The sequence below is a fragment of the Bactrocera oleae genome, chromosome 3 (assembly GCF_042242935.1).
Source record: "Bactrocera oleae isolate idBacOlea1 chromosome 3, idBacOlea1, whole genome shotgun sequence".
In the NCBI taxonomy this organism is placed as follows: Eukaryota; Metazoa; Arthropoda; class Insecta; order Diptera; family Tephritidae; genus Bactrocera; species Bactrocera oleae.
In genome coordinates, this window is record NC_091537.1 from 79,958,212 (window position 1) to 79,975,995 (window position 17,784).

A 17,784-nucleotide genomic window follows, 5' to 3' on the forward strand; every position below is an offset into this window, starting at 1 on the left:
TCTTTTTTCCATGCTGGTTGCAGTTGTCGACCCATTGTTCATCGGCGATAACTTAACAATACATACGGAACTTTTAAATCTCTAGTCAGTATTTCAATTTACCGATATTGCGTCATGTTTTTTTTCCAATCGCAAAGAAACAACTTTTTTTTCAAAACATACGAATTTTCAAAAATTCATCTTTTCTAACTATTTAGCTTTACGCTCAGTGTCTCACTTCAAGCTATATACAAGTTATCAACAATTCATACCAAAATTTACAGGTTAGATCTGATTTGATGCATAACCGCACATCGAGTGGCTATGACATAACCTTATATCTTTTTAAGAGCTAGCGTTTTAGGAATTGCTTATATAAAATTGTTATTTAATTATGTTCAAATCAAATCAGAGGAGAATTATTGGTTCACAAAGAGTGTTGCATACTTTTCCGCGCAATGTTGCATAACAATATTTCGTTGAAAGCTGAAAAGGTAAAACTTTTTATAATAAGTTTGTGAGAAAATTAATTAAAAATAATAATTTCCGTTAATTTATGAAAATTAATAAAAATTAATATAAGTTTAAGACAAGTTTATTAAATCTTTTATAATTAAGTATACTTCGTTAAGAGGTTATAACCACTCAAAAGTCAGAAAACGCGTTATTTTGTGAATTATTTTTGAAGAAGAAGCATACTTTTTAAACAATAAATATAATTTAATAATATTTACAGGCTTTAATCTACATTAGTTATTAGCGAGTCGTTTTGAAAAATTTTGGAATCCCTTGATTCCGTAGCCGATCTCTAGAAAGACCTCTGCAAAATAGTGTCTGGCGGTGAGAAAGATTTTTCTGTTTAAAATTTTCACAGGTCCCAAACTGAAAGAAACATTTTATTATTGCTAACATTGAATACAGGTAATAATCGAAAAACTAGTCAAAATTTCAATTTTTTTGAAAACATTTAAACTTCGGAGTGATTTAGAAAATTCGAAGTAGTTATCAAAAAATTTACGCTCAATTATCTGACTTGAATATTCTCAAGAAAAAAAAAAGAAATCTTAACCATAACCATTTCAGCTAATAAATTACCAAAAGTCGAACGAGAATATTACTTGAGCCCTAACATCCTACGGGGTGTTGCAGTTTATCTGCTAGTAATATTCGCCTGCAGCTTAAAATCTTTCAACCAAATGATGAAATTTTCAATTTACACGCCTAATTTCATGTTGAGCCACCACCAACTGCACAACAACAATTACACCGACAGCAGCTAATAGAATTTGTAATCTTTTACAGCAAAGACATCACGCTGCTAAGTCGGCGAATTGCATGCAAACCGTCAGCGTGGCCACAGTGTTGAATGTTTAATCGAAAGACGCAAAAGGACTGGTCGTGTATGCAAGCTGGTAATAGCAGCAAGCATAGAACGAACGTAAAAGAAATTGCCTGGGCTTAAATGATTTCGCCATTGCCGAACAATTTCAAGCATCATTGTCTCCAGTTAGGGTTCTTCGTTTGCGCCAACGTCACTGACGGCTCTAAAATTTTGCGGCTTTGCTGTTTTTGCATTACTGCGCGTTTGTTGTCAAAACAATGTGTACGCCGTTAGCTGCTGCATTCATTTGTTTTTTAAATCCTATTTGTGAATTCGTTTAGCTTTCATGTGCTTTTACTTTCTACGCGCACACTCATTTAACAATTGAAAGCTTTTCGTGCCTTCTTATTGTCGTGTCTTCCTGATATTGAGCCACATGGAATGTCTACTACACATTCGGCTTTATTACTTAGCTGCAACTCACTTTACTGGACATAAAGCCACAACCACACAACCACAACTGTAGTTTAATCCACACTTTCAGGCTTATCATTCGCCTCTTCGGTTCGTTGAGTTGACATTTTGTTGGTCGTGGTCTCTGTTCATTGCTGCGCTACCACCTTCAGTTGTTAGACACATACTAACGCATTAACACACATACGTATGAACTATGTATGTATATACATATATGCACTACTTGTGCCGTCACTAGCTAGCTTTGGTGGTATTATCTCAATTCATTTATCTCAATTTCAGACGCGTGTTGCGGTTCTACACAATTGTACATAGTTGTCGGAATATTTTCTTGCTGTGACATATACATATACCTATACATACATGTATATATACAGTATATGCGGACCTCTTTTAACCATTGCTTTGCTTCCGTTTGCCATATATTTAAACAGCGGCCTTATAGACTTTCAAATATAGTAGTTATTAAGGCATATACTACAATTTAGCATGATCCGGAAAATTTTCGGGACTACAATTTCGGGATTCCGAATTTTCTGAATTTTATTTTTCATAGTAAAAGTTAAAAAAAAATTAACATAGTTAAGAAAGGCTTAAGAATAAGGAAAGTAACTTAAGAATATTTTTATATAAAAATTTTCAATACACAAACTTTGGGTCCTGATGTTCCTGACTATCAGAATTTTATTATTCACAGTATTGGTGAAAGAAATGTAAAGGGTAATGAAATTAATTAATTTAAGAATATTTTAATATAAAAAATTTCGGGTCTGAAAATTTTCGAAACACAAATTTTGCTCTTACGAGTTTTCGGAATTTTATTATTGACAGTAATGGTCAAAGTAATGAAAAGGTTTAGGAAATGGTATTTTTTTTTGATAAAAGTTACTTTGTATACAAATTGTGTCTTCAAAATGGACCAAAGTGTTCTGAAATCACATTCACATACTATCTAACCGCCACTTTTAACTATTAATTATGTACCATTGCACGTAAAACTGCTCAAATTACTTAAAAAGTTCGATAAATTTCTTCGTGATTATGCTTTTAACTTTTCGGGATACCGAAAAATTTGGATTTTCTTAGTGGCAGCAAAAGTGAATTAAAAAATTATTTTAGAATATGTTAGTATAAGGAATCTGTATAGAAAGTATATCTTGAAATCGGTCGAAAATTATCCGAAATCACATTCAACTAAGTAACGGCATATTTTATACTTAAAAAGTTCACAAAATAAAATTTTAAAAATATATTATGTAAAATTGTTCAAATCCCTTTAACACTTCGATAAATACATATTTTTGTTTAGACATAGGTGTGGTGCATCGTTCTTTTAAGTAAAGTGTGTATCTCCGATACCATTTTTTTCTGCTTCTATGTTTTTGTTATTTCAATATATTATATTATATATTTTGCATCTTTATTGATATTGTTTGGAACTTAATTGAGATCGTGTTTGAACCATGTCTTGTGAAACATTTTCAGGATTCATATGAAGCCACAAGCAATTATTAAGATATTACGGTATTTAGAAGCATTTCATGCTGAGAGTACTCGAAAGTTACCACTTTTAGCATAACGGTACTTGTTAAAAATACAGAAAATGTTACGCTATAGCAAAAAAATTCTACTCTTTTGAACCATTTTGATTAGAAATGTAATAATTTTGCACAATCCCGAAAACGTTCGGGATCCCGAAAAAGTTTTAAATATCGTAAATTCGGTACTGTAAACTCAAATGGCTTCCTGACTGTAAATTTGTCAAGTTTTTCGATGCGTCTCGTAGATTTTCGGGATCCCGAAGCAGTATTTTTCTGCATAGCGTAAATCCAAGATTTAAAGCGTAAATGCCTTCATGGCTATAAATCCGAAATTACGCCAGTGCATATGTATGCATGTGTATGTGTGTTGGTGTAAATGTGCCGGCTTTCGCTAGCACAATTCGGTGCGTGTGTTTGCTTAATAAGGCGGAACGACATGATAGCACAGTTTTAGGCGCGCAACAATGTCTACTTGCCGCCAAGCATTTAGCTAGCTTTCAAATTAAGGCGGCGTTGCATGCTTATTGCACTAGGACAGCGGCCACAATACCACTATTTCCCGCTTACTATCTCCTTTGTTGCCTTAAACAACTTCCCTCCACAACGTCAATGTACACATACCATACATACATATGTACTTGTATTTTAATTCTTCTTGCACAGCGCTACTTTGCTGTGCGCGCTTGCCTTATTGCTGCTGCACAATTTACGCTTTTTGTTCGCCGCACACTTCCTGGTACATTTGCTCCGTCAGCCCCACTCGCGTACTTCTTTGCCTTGCTTATTTCATTCATTTCCATATTAGAGGTTTTGTTTATTTTCTGTATGCTTATTGCTTGCTTTGCAGTCACGCGCATCTATTTGCTTTTGAGTTTTTATTATTCTTTTTTTCTATAAAATTTTTGTTTGCATATTTTTTCTTCGTATTCATCTTGCTGCCATTATTTCTTTGCATGTTTTTTCTGTTGTTAAATTTTGTGCTTTTTTTACACTTCTATCTATTTGTTTTCATCCGTTTGTGTTGACTTGCCTTCCTCCTTGCAACGGTTGTTTCATGCGCAAAATGTGTTAGTAATTGTAATTTTCTCATTTTCCAAGCATGACTTGGCAGCTTGACTCGCTGTCGTCTTTTTAATTAAAAATTTTCTAAATGTTGAAATTACACTTTAATTTGCTGGCTTTGTTGCAATTGAAAGCAACAATATGCGTTGTTGTTTTTTACACATATATTATATATTTTGTGTGGCAGAAAAATGGAATAAAATGAGAAAATAATACTCTAGAATACTGGGCATAATATAATTATTGCAGCGCAGTGGTTAGGGCTTACTTGTTTTCAACATAAGCTGAAAATGCTATGATAAACCTCTGGGCTTGAAATAATATATCACCTCTATGAACAGATATTCCTCAACTGAGCAATTATACCAATATTTGAATAGACCTTCAGCTAAATAGCCAGTAATATTGGTATCGTGTAATAAATGCCATCAACCCATCGCAGAATTATATCATTGTAGATCAAAGATTTCACAAGTAATAATGAATATCCTATTTCTTAAAAAAAAATTGTAAAAAACGGTATGTATGATAGTTCAAGAAGGCAAAATGTTCTATCTCAAGCAATAGTAATTGGCAGATCTACGTGGATTATATTTCTTCAGTCTTCCACCGACAACCTTGCACGACACCGTAACTAACCGTAGAATTTTATTCTTCTAGAATACCCTTTCTGCAATTCATTCAATATGCTTAAAGTACGTAGAATTTCACAATTATTTTGGAATATCCCATTTTATAGAAAAATTGCTGAAAAGGAGACTCAGTATGGTACTTCGAGAAAGCAATATATTCAATCTCAAACAATACCAATTGGCCGAGTTATTCGAATTACTTCTTATCAGTCTTTCAGCCATGTATGGCAACTGATGTCCAGATTGACCAATTGTCGTATTTTATGAAAATATTGTAGTAATTAGATCCACGAAATTTTAATTAATTTCAAACTATTATTGTTCTAGAGTTGCTGCGGTTCACGCAATATGCTTAATTCGAATAATTTTTTGGTTTTCGGAAACGAAATTATTTGGTTCTCGAAGCGTATTTATTTTTGTCGTGAAAAAATTCTGAATCTACTAACTTGACCTAAACTAGACCTTGAGTCGGATATGCCCGAAGATTTTACGAATTTTCGAAGTTTTGGTCCTCTCTAAACAATTCCATACTTTTGTTAAATTTTTCAGCCTTCGCGTCCCGGTTTATATATGCTTCTGATCTTTCATTTCTTCGAAGTTTTTTGAAAACAAATTTTTTACGTTTCCCAAAGATTTCGTGCATACTTGAAATAATAGTCACTGATTTATGTCTAACTCTGGACTTTCTCCAATTGCATTATTACTTGCACTTTTTTGTACTACTGTATGAACTTAAACCCGATCTGTAGAAAATATGTAGTTGAGCACTTCTAACGCTTTAGAAAGTAAAGAGAAGAACGCATCGAAATTGTTTGGTTCATTCGGATAATTTCATGCATGAAATACATTTTTCGTCGAGCTAAAATAAATTTTGACTGATCCGACGTGTCTTTAGCCTAAGCGTTAGTCTGTATTCAACTACCTCTCATTTAGGTAAACGCATAGAACGAGAGTTACCTATAACATACCTCCTCGACGCATTTCGAAAAATTCTGTTAAGACATTACAACTGGCTGATTCCCAAGAAGCCGGGAGGATCAAATTGAGACGCCACATACAGTTTTTTGTGAAGCCACATAAAAACTCCTGTCGTAGGGTATTAACTCTTGACAAAGTGTCTTGAATCTATCGAAAGTCTATTAAGGTGACTTTTTATCTAAAAGTATGAGATCTGACGTATTTTAGCCGTGAGCTGACAAAGGTGGTACATGCAAAAAGGAAGTCTTTAGGTGATTCTATATCAAAAATTAATTCGAAAAAGAGCACCATAGCGCACTTTCTAGCGATTAATTTTATCATATTACGCTCTATGCTCAGTTTTAGTTAAATATAATGTTTGCAGCAGAGAATTCCGGCTATTTAACCAAAATTGCTGAAAGCTGAAAATGTGTTTAATAAAACTTCACTTTATTTCCTCGTAAAGCAAATAAACAAGCCACCCTAGAAATATACGGAAGTGCAGAAAATATTAGGGCTTAAAAATGGCAAAAGGAAAAAGAGCACAATACTAAACAAGCACTTAAGCACTTAAGTGCGCTTAGCAAATGACCAGAATATCACAAAACCAAAACCAAACACAAAAAAAAAAAAAAAACAAAAAAAAATACCAAAACGAAACTGATAAAGCGAAGTTTTGAAGAGAAATGCTAGATTTGGCAACATCGATAAAATATCCAGTGAAATCGCCTTTTAAGAGCTTATTTCGCTCATTTACTATGACTTATTTCCTTTTCCCCATCGACAAACACATATACATACATTCACTATCTTTATTGTATTAAATATTGCTCGCTTTTATATACATAGCTCTTTTTTGTGTGGCTTAAGGCCGTCAGTGAGTTTTTATACTACCGTTATTCCACATGACGTACAGCGTTTGAGCACACTTTAATGTGAAACAATTCCGAAATCGTAATCGAACATAATCTCAGACATTTGTACGCCAGAGAAGGAGTAGCGGCCTCTGTTATCTAGCGATTTTGAAGGCAGAGCGAATTGCGTGATGAGACATATTTATATACATTTTTTTTTCGCTTGCTGTTGTTAAATGCCTTTTACAACAATCCTTTTGCAATACTCAATAAAAAATTGGTTTTCTACTTTTGTCGCTCTGCAATAAATACCAAAAATCTTCTTTATTTCTCGCTTTAAATTGCCAATCAATTTTACTTACTGCTTCCTGCCTCTACTTCTTATGAAATCGGTCTCATATGTAGCTTGTTTATTTGTGTTATTTCCTTTGTTTTTGTTTCACTGTATATGCATACTACAAGTGCTTGGGTCTCACCACTTTTTCACTTCCAATACAATATAAATAAAGAGAATTTTCCTTTGGTGATAAGGATCTCTTGGCATGCGTCCAAAACGGGTGTTCCACACAATAGAATTGCCCAGTTAATGTAATTGAAAAGGCAGTAATTTGTTTTGTTGATTATTTGCATGCGAAATAATGTTGAGTAAAATTTATTTACATAATTAAAATCATATATATTGTATATTTTTGTTGTTATGTAATATATATGCCATGTTGATTTTGCGCTATTTGGTGCTTCTCTTTGAAAAATAGCTGAATTAATGTTTATTGAAATCAACTCACAGTATTCTGTTACACAGCTTTTATGGTCCCCTTTCCTGGTGATATTCATTTTAAGTAACCAATGAAATTAGACTTAAGAATCCGTCGAAACCTTTGCGCAGCGACTTTGTGTAGGTAAACTTGGTAACTAGTCACGTCATATCAGAGTTATCTTTCAAGTGTCTGCAGCTAAGATTTATTCTATCTCTATCAAAGTACGATAGAGAAGTCTCAGATGTTATTTCCATGTAGCTTTCGCTATTTTTGTCACCGTTAAAACCAGTTTCTTAAACTCTGCCTACTTTTGGTTAGGTTAATTTAGTCTAGCCTACCAGACACGCATTGGCTAGTTTCAATCCTCAGCGATATAAGATGGAGTGCGTAGTCTATGAGGAGTAGTCATCCTTTAGGATGCCTGCGCTTGTCGCTAATTTTAATAGGGTCTGTGGTCTCCCCAAATGCAGCATTGCTATCAGTATGCCAATCATAGTCCCACAGTCCCTTCTTTCGAGTGCCAGTAAGATCTGTGTGTATTTCTGACCTACCGTTTAATGCATGAGTCTAGCAGTTTTGCAGCGCGATTGATCGTTCCATCAAGTTTCGAACTTCCTTAAGCTGCTTCTGTCCAGATCATCGCGTGGGTTCACGTTTTCCGGTGATAGCCTTACACCATTCTTGGCAGTCCCATCTACTGCTGATTGCCGCTGACGCCGTTGTATCCTGGCACCTAGTAGTAGCTAAGTCTCTTATTCCTTGCTACACTCTGCTTCCCAAGACATTTTTGGCCGATAACTGAAACGAAACGATAACGTGATCGGTGCTTGCAAACCCGCCATTACCCACCGAGATATGCCCGTATATTTTATATGTAAATTCTTCTGCAATTAGTAGTCGTTCCGACGATTTTGCCGCACAGTTTTTAGCGAAGACGTCTACAGGTGCCAGGTTTACCATTAGTTCAAGAGCCGCTCTTGGAGGTGTTTGTGGAGTTTGAAACCTAAACAAATAGTTATAAATCCCACTGTTATTCTCGATCAGTCGAAAAATATAAGATCTCTTATTTAGTGCTGGGTTACTAACCAATTGATGATGGTTCTACATTATTAGAATTATTGCCATTAGAGAAAAGCGCTACAATTTGGTCTAACATAGACTGACTCTTGAAAAGAGGAGCCTCTAATCAGTTTCCTACCTTGAGGAGCATTTATGGAAGACAAAGCGTGGCGGCTAAAAACTTTACAGATATGGGTTTAACTCCAGCTGCTAACGTAGATTATTTGTTTATAAGCGATCGTGTTGCTTACTGCGTACAAATTTTTATAAGTTTTAGGTTAGGTTAGGTTTTTCTAGGGTAGATAGGTAGGAGTGCAGCCCACATGAGCTCAATTAGCGCTGAATGCGCCATTTTGATACACTATCGTAGAACGCTCCAACCATTTGGTGAATGAAACTACTTAAGTCCATTATTCTTTTTGTAGACAACCATTTAAGGTATGGTGCCTGATGGGTTTTAAGTGTTTCATGTCGTGTTTCTGATATAGCTGGGCATTCACAGAGAAAGTGGAAAACCGTTTTCTTAAGCTACGGCAAATATTGTTGTTGTTACCCTAGAGATGTTATTCTATAATCTTATTTGCAGGGTTATTAAATTATGTTTCGCTCAGAGTTATTGGTGCTTTGTTGTCTATTATATAATATTAAGGGGCCGTTTTCCTGACGAGTTTGGAAGATAAAAACCTTCAATCCCCTTTACTTCAATTACAAAAGAGTTCGAATTTTAATATTTCTTTAGGTCCAAAATATTTGATTCTAAAATGTTATGAGTTTATCATAATTTTTTTAAGAGACATACTCGTAAACGATGGCAGCCGAAAACTGGGCGCGACCTCAGCTTTCTATCCTACAAGAATATTTTTTAGAAGTCCAAACATATTTGGCTGCTATAATCTTGACGTATATCCAAACTTGACGTGCTTTTGTATTATTTTAAAATATATTCTCAGATAATTTTGTAATTGCTTGACTCAGTATTGTTCGTACACACATACAAGATGAACACCAGCAAAGAGATAATACGCCATATTTATATTATATAGGAAAAGTTGAACCTGTGAAGGGTATTATAGCTTCAGTTCAGTCGAAGTTAATGTTTTCTCTTGTTTTTATCAATCTTGATTTCTTCAACAGGCACTTGAAGCCACGCTTCACTCATTCGCCGATTTCACTTAACGCACAAAACCTCCAAAATTTATATATTTTCTGACTCCTCACTCGCTGTCCATTTAATGCTGCAGCAATTTCCAATTCGTCCTCTACGTAGATACTATATATGTATGTATGTATGTATGTTTATTTACTTTATTCATTTTCTTTACTCACTTCATTTCACTTAATTTCCTCCATTCGTTTCCTTTTAATTTTGCATATCATTCACATGGCCCATTATACTATTCTCTATGTATGTATGTATGTGTGTTTGCCATTGTATTGGTACATTGTCCTCATTTCTGTCATTGTTAATGCACGCTTCTTGTTGTTGCTACTTACTGTTTTTTGTGCGCACTATTCACTCGCTTCACCATTACTTTACGATTGACTATCTGTCTGTCCGTTTGTGCAGTTGTCTGTCGCCTGTCATTTGTTTGTCCGCTATTTGATGTGCCCATTTATGTTATGTATGTATTAAAGCGATATCATTCTCTGCACATCGCCCTACCATCCCTCCTCAATTTACATACATATGTCCATCATATGTTTCGTATCTGAAGTTGATTTACATATTACTTGGTTGCCAGTCCGTTTTGGTTTCCTTCACAAATGAAAGCGACTCGCAGCGTTAATGGCTATGCAAAATGTGTTTGCGCAGGTAAGCTTTAATGGCTATTATTTATACATACATAGTTGCCTAAGAACAATGTGTCCGCATTGTTTGTATAAGCGTGTGCAAAACTGTTGGTTGTGGCGTGTGGTAGGCGTCAACATATTATTTTATTGTGCTGTTTATGCACCTTCTTTAATGCTATGTAACATTATCACGTTTCTTTTCCCTCTTTATGCGAAAATGCAAAAATCCATTAGCGTGCTATTTAAATTAAATTAACGGAGAGTTTGGTATACGACCAAGTGTGCTTTATTACTTCCAAATTTTCCATTTCAATATTTTGTGGTTTCGAAAAATTACCAATATGATATTAAAAATGATTTCGTGCAAGTGACGCGGCTTGCTCGGTTTGCAGCAATCGGTACCGTAAGACAGCAATAACGCGTGGAATAGTCTCTTCCAAGGCTTCAATCGTCTTGCGCTTATCTGTGTAGACAAGCGACTTCACATAACCCCACAAAAAATAGTTAAGCGCTGTTAAATGGCACGATCTTGGAGACCACGCTACAAACCCATGACGGGAGTTAAAGCGCGCACCAAAAGTTTGCTATATTATGTACGTTCCCAATTGACTTTAACTTTATGACCGGCTTTATTTGTGAAGAAATGTGGACCAATGATTTTCTCAGCCTATAGATCACACGAAGCCATGCGTTTTTGAGGATAAAACGGCGTCCCAATAAGGGTTTGTGGCTTATTTTTTATAGCAAATGCAACCATTTTGTTCATTAACGTACCCATTCATCTAAGAATGAGCTGCATCACTGAAAACAAATTTCTTGTGAAAACCGGGATCGATGACCGTCACGTTTTGAGCCCATTTACCGAAGGTGGGACGCTTCAATTCTTGCACCAGTTGGATTTTGTAAGCCCGCAAACCAAGATCCTTCCGTAAAGTGAATGCACATGCAATTCCACAGCAGCAATAGCATATCTGAGGATGCGCACGAGTAAACGTGGTGCGAAAGCGATTCGTGGTTGCTTGAATTACCGACTCTGCTGGGCGATTATATCGACCGAATATTGGACGCAGCTCACAATACGTCGCGCGATTTAACTTGTCTGAAACCGAAATAATTCTGATTGGTTCTGAGGGTTGATTTACAGGGAACAGGGAAAAAAACGGCAAAATCGCGTATGCGGGAAATGCTCTATGGATCATTCTGAACAACTTGTCTTAAGAGAATATGGGTCTAAAATCGGTTTCGAGAATGCGATTTTTTAGGTGAAGTTTAATTTTTCTGGATTATAAAAGGACCACAACTGGTATATGTTTGGCACATTAGCCTACCAGGCTAACCAAACCTTAATTAGGTTATTTTGACCCTGATCTTTCGTTAGTGGACACTGCATATACACTTTTTTTAATTTTTTGTTCGTATAGTGAATGTGTTTAGAATTCTCAACAGGTTTATAAAATTATTTAAAATAACAGAATTTTACATATTTGACGTTGATCCTGCGAAATAACTGCTCTCAACCTGGGAATTTTGATATTTTGGTAAAAAAACAGTGTTGCCATTTGTTGAATATTAAATGACGACTAATGTGTTATCAAAATTAACCCGATGTCATCAAGTAAGAAAATAGTGAACAGTGTATAGTAATAATAGTCCAACTCTTAACTAATTCAATTGCAGGTGAGTTTCCAATACCAATAGAAGTTTACACACACATACATACCCAAACTCTCAAATATATGTATTAGGGTGGAGCTAACGGTAAAATTTGTAGATTATAAAAAAAGAAAATTTTTACAAAACTTTTAAAGTAAATTTCGAGTTAAAATTTGTTTGGACAAAAAAAATTCTTTTTTGGTTTATACTCTTCACACTTATATAAATAATGACCGAATTTGACGTGTTTTGACTCAAAATTTATTTTAACGCTTAAGGAAAGCTTGTTGTCGTTTAAGACTTTATTTTAAAACTCCAAAATTGACCAACAAATTTTTTTTTAAATTGATAACTTTTAATTGGCCAGAAAGAGGACTCTCCATAGCTTCTAGAACACTTATCACAATTTTTTTGGCGAAAAAAAAAATTTTAACTTGAAACTTTATTCTAAAAGCCGCCTCTAGATGTTAAATTTTTATTTTTTTTTAATTTTTTTTTATAATCTACAAATTTGACCTTCATTCTAGGTAAAAAAAATTAAATTTTTTTCGCTCCATACTAATATGTATATCATATTGAAGTGCTCGTAACAACAAGCCAATTCTCCACCTTCTCACATACATCTTGTCACAGTTATTGATAATTGTTGCCCAACAGTTACCTCTATTATCTAGTACTCCTACAACTACGCTTTGTCTAATTTATTACTAATTGTAATCAACTGTCGCTTGCGCCCAGACATATCTAGAAGCATACGTAAATATGCCTTGTACCTATATCTGCCTAATAAAAGTACTTCTAGTTTACAAATATGTCCTATTGTCTGCTCCCATTTGTTGACAACATGCTTGTACTTAATTTGTAGTAAATAGATAAGCGTAGTACAAACTATACGCTTGAAGTGTCCTCAGAGTTGCCTTGCAATATAAATTGCCAATGTATTGTGTTGTCGCTGTATATACATAAATTTATATCTTTACATGTGTGTATGCATATCATATATAAATACCAAATAATATATAAATACCTATACATATATACATATGAGTCCTTATGAGTATGCTTTCACGCTTGTGTGGCTCCTGTCAATGTTGTGCTCTTATGTAGGATTGTTACACTTGAAAATTTATACACAATACTTATCTTTTGATTATATTTGTTATGTATACGTACATATGTATTTTCATGATGCTCATAATAGGCATTGGTAAGCAGTAGTATTTAGAGATATGGTTTCGGATTGTCTGCAAATGTAATATTAAATTTAATTTACTTTACCAAAAGCACGATGCTTTGTTCTAACTTTTGAAAATTCCTGATTTAGTAAATACATAAAATTAATTGAAATGGTACAATATAATGACAGACAAAATAAAGCACATAGTATTTTTGTTGTAAAGTGTGCTGTTCTGAGGTAATAGATACTTTAAGTAATCAAACTTTCGGAAGCATACATGAAACTAAATTGAAAACTTTATATAAAATTGCAACACTGTCTTATTGTACTACACTGTTAGTAAGATTTTATCAAAAGATATTGGTCAAATTAAAGTTTATATCTCTTCAGCAAGTTGTCTACAATAGCCATCTCTTTTAATATTTTTTGGACAGGTGCTGTTTATTCGAGGCGCCATCAATATCTATAAGTTGTCTTCTAAGCTTTTGCTAGAGCGTAGATCCTGCGCTGCTTAATTGTAGTCTGTTGCAGTATGTTATTAAATATGTCGTGGCATTTTCATTCCGTGCATAAATCTCTTAGCTATACATTTTTGTATTCGTGGTATATATGAACTGTTTACAATAAATGTTGTATATTACTAGTCAAAGGGGATTTAGGAAGGAGTCAAAGGATTATTCTTGAATCAGTAGCAGCTTTGTCTGATCAGTATTCCATCGACCGAAAATATAAGCTTTTAAATCATAAAGGTTTAAATACAAGAAAAAGCGTTACCTCCGGCCGCACCGAAACTATCTTTATCTTAATCTTGTTTTTGATCTGTCAGTTTGTATGGGAGATATACGAGTATACTATAATGGTCCTATATGAACTATATGTTCGGAGATTGCAGCCCTCTTCTGGACAATACTATATGCCATATTTTGTGAAGATATCTAGTCAAATAAAAAAGTTTTCCATACAAGAATTTGTTTTCGGTCAGTTTATATGACAGCTTTATGCTAGTATTGTGTAACACAATCATCGGTGCAAATTTTGTGAAGATGCCTTGTCGAACAAAACTTTTTCCATACAAGGTTTTGATATTGATCGGTCCGATATCGACGATTACAACAAATTAGCTTATATATAGCAATACAACTGCTTAGAGACAAAGGAAAAAGGTATGTACACTTTCAAATCGATATCTCAAAAACTGCGGAACTAGTTCGCGTATATATAGACGGACAATACTTAGTCGAGCCGACATTTACTTATGGATGTAACAAACTTCGTGACAAATTTATTATACTCCGTTCGAGATATACAAATTTTGAGACTTTTTTCTAGAACAAATTAAACATCAGGCTAATATAGGTATATAAATCCATTGAATATACAAATCTGATATTATGAATAAATCAAATGCAATTACGTTGATATCTAAATGCTATTATTGTAGCACATAGGATTCCATCGGTTATAAGAGCTACAGTGATTATTTCGATGACTGCACAAATGCTTACAATTTTCACTTCGAAAAATATTTTCCTTTAAAAGCTGTCATATTGAAGTCTAACGCCTTAAAATATATTAAAAAACAAGTAAGGAAGGGCTAAGTTCGGATGTAACCGAACATTTTATACTCTCGCAAAGTCAAATGGTATACTCGTTTGAGATTTCTTTGTGGATTGACTGATATTTTCGGTAGAAGGTCAACTATAGGCACTGGGGTCCACGTATTTAGTACTTAGGGGCTTAAACAGTTTTGGTTGGATTTAGACAATTTTTGGCCACAAGGTGGCATACTTTAATCGCATTATTCACGCAAAGTTTTATCCCGATACAGTCATTGTTGCCTGATTTGCATAGTGGAAAGTGAAATAATCAGATGGAATTTAAAATGGTGTTATATGGAAAGTAGGCGTGGTTGTAGTCCGATTTCGCCCATTTTTGCACTGTGACATAAAAACATGAAAAGAACGTTATGCACCGAATTTGGTTGAAATCGGTTGAGCAGATCTCAAGATATGGGTTTTCACCTAAAAGTGGGCTGTGCCACGCCCACTGTCTAATTTTGAACGCGGTTCCTATAAAGTCATCTCATACCATCCCAGAGATAAAATTTAATGACTCTGGCGTGTTTAGTGCTTGATTTATCGCGCTTTTAGTAGTTTTTAACAGTACCGTTATATGGGGAGTGGGCGGAGTTGCCACCCGATTTCAACTATTTTCACACCGTCAATAGAAGTGCTAAAAACATTTGCTTCCAGTGAATTTTGTTATTATGGCATTAGCGGTTTAGGAGATATGCACATTGAACCTATTAGAGGCGGGACCACGCCCACTTTTTAAAAAAAAATTTTAACTGCAGATGCCCCTCCCTAATGTGATCCTGTGTACCAAATAACAGTCTTGTATCTTATTGCGGAGCTTAGTTATGGCAAGTTATTTGTTTTTGATTAATGGCGTTTTGTGGGCGTGGCAGTGGTCCGATTACGCCCATCTGCAATACCAACCGTCTCACGGTACCATGAAACATGTCTACCAAGTTTCATAAAGATATCTCAATTTTTACTCAAGTTAGAGCTTGCACGGACGGACGGACAGACGGACAGACGGACGGACAGACGGACGGACGGACAGACAGTCACCCGGATTTCAACTCGTCTCTTCATCCTGATCATTTATATATATATAACCCTATATCTAACTCGATTAATTTTAGGTGATACAAACAACCGTTAGGTGAACAAAGCTATTATACTCTGTAGCAACAGGTTGCGAGAGTATAAAAATATCTTAATATGAAATCAAATATATTTATCAAACGTTCAATAACTTATAACACTGATTTAAAGAATATAGACTAAGTACTACCCTCCTTCTTTGAGTGTGATAAAGACTTTAGAGCAGTTTTTTGCGTACTGTAGCTCATATAATAGACCACCTGTGTCGAAGGTTATACCCTACTCTGATAATCATATTTTTTTTTGTTATTCCTTTAAAATAGTTTTTTATAGTTTTAAATTAAGGTAAAAATTTAGGTCAAGATTAAGATATGATAAAATTTTATTCTGTATGATTTTTACTGTTTTGTATATGTATATTTTGAAAATATTGTTTTTTTTTTGAAAAAAGATACCCTTGCATATTTTATGCAGTTTATACTCCTATACTTCATATATTAGAAAATGTTGCCTACGTTTAGGCATATTTCACCGAAGTCACTCACCTAATTTGCATTGATAAACGAGCTTTAATACATTTATATTTGTATACCTTTTAAAGTCATTTTAATTATTAAAATCCTATGTTCTCTTATATTTTCAGGTAAATACAATGTCAACTGCCATATTCTACTTCATTACAATTTTCCAACAACAAATATGAAGTAATTCTATGCGAAATCTTACTTAGTTGCCTGTAAGTATCCATACTGCAAACTAATGCCTTGCTAACTGCTGACCAATGCCCCGTTTTATTATTAAAAATGTGACGAAACAAACCATTTAAGCGGTTTACGCTCACTTTCATATATTTTTATGGTCTTCTAAGCCCTCAGGTGTGTGCTTTGTGTTTATGTTATGTGCTGTTGTTGTATGCGTGTGTAAGTTGTTGTCTTCCCTGTGTCCTCTTGTTTGTGTTATCAAGTGTGCTTTCAACTTTAACAATTTGTTTATGGCAAATTATAGCCACGAGCTTACAAATGTCCTGTTCTACTTTGTCTGAACTTGAGGCTATTGTAACTTTCTTGCTCTCTCATGCTTGTTTATTCTTTTTTTTCTTGCACTTGTCTCTCAACTGGCTACGCATCCTTTCGCAATATCTTATGGTTGACGTTTTATCTTTTCTAACAATTACACCCCGCAGCTAGATATTCTCCTGCATTCATTTCGCTTTTATTGCTTTGTTTAGTTTTTTATGCAATTCAATTCTTGCTTGCTCTTTCATTTGCATGTGCTCTTTGTTTTGCTCTTTTATCTAAATTGGCATTTCTATCTGCCCGCCGCACTATGCTTTCAATTTCAATTTCAATGCAAATTCTATTTTAATTTTCAAATTAAATACTTTCAAATTTCATAGTAGAAGTGCAAAAACAAGAAAGCTTGCTTGCCACAATTCGTCATACATTTGCCATTCACTCGCTTGTGCGCCTTACGCTATGCTATTCAGTATGTTTACGCGCTTAAATGTTTTATCCCGTTTGACCTTTGGTAACAAGTCTCTGTGACCTACGGCATTTCTGCTGCATTTCCTAAATAAATATTGGACAAATTTCTTATACAAACCATTTCTCTAAACTTCCATTGATTTGGGTTAAATGTAAACACGTTTGAAAAGTTACTGAATCTACTGATTTTTAGTGGAAATTAAAGGTAAGCAGAAGTAAAACTTTGAAAAGAGCAAGCTAAACTTGTCCTGCAAAAGTTCTATGTTGGGTCAGTGGAAATTTGTTAAGGCTTAGGTTTGGTTTAAGTGGCGTCGAAGTTTTGCAGATTATTAAAAAATTATACACGCCCGCTACAACTATCTTTGCTTTGCTT

General features: G+C 34.5%; 1 protein-coding gene across 12 annotated transcripts in view; it reads left to right on the forward strand.

Annotated features, from left to right (window-relative positions):
* The window catches only part of Lar (tyrosine-protein phosphatase Lar), a 781,775-nt gene that overhangs the window by 109,850 nt on the left and 654,141 nt on the right, over positions 1-17,784 (forward strand). Inside the window, exon 1 of one of the 12 annotated variants that reach the window (XM_070107012.1) lies at positions 16,584-16,663. The exons of the other annotated variants lie outside the window; for them this stretch is intronic. The gene's annotated coding sequence lies outside the window, so the exon portion shown is untranslated. Of the gene's footprint in view, positions 1-16,583; positions 16,664-17,784 lie in introns of those variants that run through there. 12 annotated transcript variants of the gene reach the window in all.